A 3375-nucleotide genomic window follows, 5' to 3' on the forward strand; every position below is an offset into this window, starting at 1 on the left:
CTTCAGCAGTGTCATTGCGTGCCCGTCTCAGGCTGGGCAGTCACCCTGGGCGAGGCCTGGCCACCTTCTCACCCAACTCCTAGGTCACTTGCACCCTGCGTGGGAAAAAAAGGGAGGATCCGTTTTTAGTAGTGGGCCAGGAGGACTGGGGAGGGCAGGGCTGCAGGAGTAGCAGGAGGGGCCTGGCAGAGTGCACCCACAGCCATGCCCAAGGCCCTGTGACTGCTCTGCCCGGCTGGGTGGGAGTCCCCCTTGGGTAGCTGCAGCCCTCCTGGTGCAGACCCCTGCCTTATGCCGCTCAGTCCTTTGTTCTGGGCCCAGACCATCTGTCCAGGGCCCAGACCCTCTGTCTAGCTGTCGACAGGACCCCTCCTAGGCGCACGGGCCTCTCAACCACAGCAAACCGAGGGCGGGAACCCCCTGCCTGGCGTCTCCTCTAGACCTGTGCACTTTGCTGGACCTGTGGGTCACATATCCTACATGAGGCCGGCGGGTGGCGTGGTGGTTAGGGCGCTGGACTCCCACATGGCCTATGATGGTTCCTGTCAGCTCCAGCCCTGCCTCCTGCGCTCTCTGACGACAGCCATGAGAACATATCACCATGAAGCTGGGCTCAGGTGACCACGACCCTTGGAACCTGTGTCTGGACACGGGAATCAGGCCGTGGGTGTGGGTCATGGGCACAAGTGACTTCCACAGCCTGCCCCCATGAGGTCAGAAATGCCTCCTAGGAACCAGCAGTTAGCGTAATGGCTATGTTGCTGGACTCCCATGTAGTCGACTGTGGTTCAAGTCCCAGACCCAGTGGCTTAGAACTCAAGCCGGGCGCGTGTGCATGGGTGCCCAAGATCCTGAGAGGAGAATGGAGGAGAAGGGATTGTGCCGTGGCCATCCCCCTGGGGGGTGATTTCTGGCTTTCTGTCTCTGTCTCTCTCTGTCTCTCTGGTGAGTGCACATGCCCTATAGCAAACACCTCTCAAACAAAAAACAAAAAAAAAAAAAAAAGAAAGAAAGAAAGAAAGAAAGAAAGAAAGAAAGAAAGAAAGAAAATAGCATAATGGCTATGTCGCTGGACTCCCATGCAGTCGACTGTGGTTTGAGTCCCGGAACCGGTGGCTTAAACTCACGCCAGGCACGTGTGCGCGGTTCTAGTTCCGGACCTGGTGGCTTAAACTCACGCCAGATGCGTGTGTGTGTGTGCCCAAGATCCTGAGAGGAGAATGGAGGAGAAGGGATTGCAGCGTGGCCATCCCTTCTAGGGGGTGATTTCTCGCTTTCTATATCTGTCTGGCGAGCGCACGCACCCAATAGCAAAAACCTCTCAAAAAAAAAAAAAAGAAAAAGAAAAAGAAAAGAAAAGCTGTTTCTAACTTGTTATGTAATTCCCAGAGTCACTGATTTCTCCCAGAAATAGGTCAGAAGCCTATTCCTGACCCCACAGGCCAACTAGGACTTCAGCTGGGTTTGGAAGAGACTGCCAATGAGCTGGCGACGCCGTCACAGACTGGGCCTGGATTGAGGGCTAGAGACTCGGCCCCGAGACAGGCGCTCCCTCAGGAGGATTCACACCGACGCAGCCAGGGCACACGCGGGACGGCCAGCTCTGCCCGTTCCAGTGGGACCTTCCCAGGTCGAGCTCTGAAGTAGCATGTCCTGGGGAGCCCCTGGCCCGGCACGGCTGATCGAGGGGAACAATTTCACCCCGTAGACACGGTGCTTTAAGAGCACAAGTGATGACCGCATCCCAGCAGCTCGCTGTGGGTCCGACGGACACAGCTGGTAAGAAGGATTTGAAGACCAACTGTATCTTTGTCTCGCAGGGGTTGTATCTGCAGGGGACACAGTCTACCCTCTTGTCCTAGAGGGAGTTCTCCGCAGAGCAGAAATTAGAATAGTCTATGCAAAATCGTACAAGTTTTTGATTTTAAAATTCTAAGGCTTTTACTAGCTTACTCTGACCATTTTTATCCCTTTTTAGAATTATTTATTTGAGGCCAGTAGGTGGTATGGTGGTTAAGGCACTGGACTCTCCCATGACCAACCACAGCTCGAGTCCTGACTTGGAGGCTTACTGTCTTGCTTTCCCTCTCTCTCTCTGTCTTTCTATGGTGAGTACATGTGCCCTATAGCAAATTTAAAATAGTAATTATAATAATAAATAAAAATTTCTTAAAGAATTTTTAATTTTTTATTTATTATTATTATTTTTAATTTGCTATAGGGTATAGGTGTTCACCAGAGAGAGACAAAAAGAGAGATGGAAAGTGAGAAAGCAAGCCACCAGGTCCGGGATTTGAACTGTGGTCAGCCCTGTGGGAATCCAGCACCTTAATCACCATGGTACTGGCTGGCCCGTCCAACCATTTTTCTGTCATGCTTCACCTGAATCTGCCATTGATCTGTCTCTGAGAGCTTGAGGACTTGGGGTTATGCCCAGGGAATCTGTCCCACAGGAGGACAAGCCCAGGGGTTTCTGCAGAGACAGAGCCAGAGCACCCGGCGGGAGACACGGGGAGACACACAGCACAGTGAGTACCTGATGCAGCAGGCCGTGGCCACAGCTCCCAGCAGGCTGGTCCAGGCCCTGCCCTTAGCCTCGGAAAGTCCTTTGTCTGAGAATGGCTCCCTGAGGCTAAGCAGGGGCTACACCTACTTCCTGTTTAGGTCACTGGGTAGGAGGGCCCTGGGGTGCTTGGCTTCCCTGGGGGATCGCACCCTCTCCCCTCCCGAAAGGTCATCCCACACACCTGACCTGTGGCATCTGGAGGCAGCCCTGGGCAGCTGGTTATCCCTACCTAATTTCTACTTCTAGGACCTTGGCTTCAGAAGCCCCTTATCTGTGAGCAACCTCCCAGGGCTGCCTCCTGCCTGCTATGGGAAGTCCCTCCTCAGTCTCGGGCCCACCTTGCCTCCCCTCTGGCTGGGCAGAGCAGGCCTCTGATGGAGCCAGCCAGCACCTCCCTCCACACAGCAGGGCCCAGGGAAACTGCGAAGGGAAAGGGGAAGTTGTTAGAGAGAAGTGTCCAGACCTGCTGAGGGCGCAGGGCAGGGGCCTCCCTCGTGTATGTCCAGGACGTGCCCACCATCCTCCTGAGCACTTCCGTTCCTGGCAGGACTCTGGCCTCAGTGAGGGTCGGGGTTTCCGGGCACAGGGGTCCATCTCTACCCTTCGGGGGGCAGGCGGGTGATCCTGTGCCCATCCTCCACCCAGACCCTCAAGTCCTCTGCAGCTTGTCAAGCTGGACAACAAAGCTCCCTAACTCGCTTGGCGATAACTTAGCTCCTTATGAGGGGCAGGCTCTTTTTCTAAGCCAAATGATAAGCCAAGAGAGCAAAGCAATTTCCGAATAAATTGGTTCTTTTTTTTTTTTTTTT

General features: G+C 54.2%; 1 long non-coding RNA gene across 3 annotated transcripts in view; it reads right to left on the reverse strand.

The window, feature by feature from the left end:
* The window catches only part of LOC114008167 (uncharacterized), a 6097-nt gene continuing 2722 nt past the window's right edge, over positions 1 to 3375 (reverse strand). The window contains exons 4-5 of one of the 3 annotated variants that reach the window (XR_003549731.1): positions 2905 to 2986; positions 5 to 95 (exon numbers count right to left, since the gene is read on the reverse strand). This is a non-coding gene — a long non-coding RNA (uncharacterized LOC114008167). Of the gene's footprint in view, positions 96 to 2250; positions 2987 to 3375 lie in introns of those variants that run through there. The other 2 variants (XR_003549729.1, XR_003549730.1) reach the window with 2 other exon arrangements.

The sequence above is a fragment of the Tupaia chinensis genome, unplaced genomic scaffold (genome assembly GCF_000334495.1).
Source record: "Tupaia chinensis unplaced genomic scaffold, TupChi_1.0 Scaffold000294_5, whole genome shotgun sequence".
NCBI classification, from domain to species: Eukaryota; Metazoa; Chordata; class Mammalia; order Scandentia; family Tupaiidae; genus Tupaia; species Tupaia belangeri.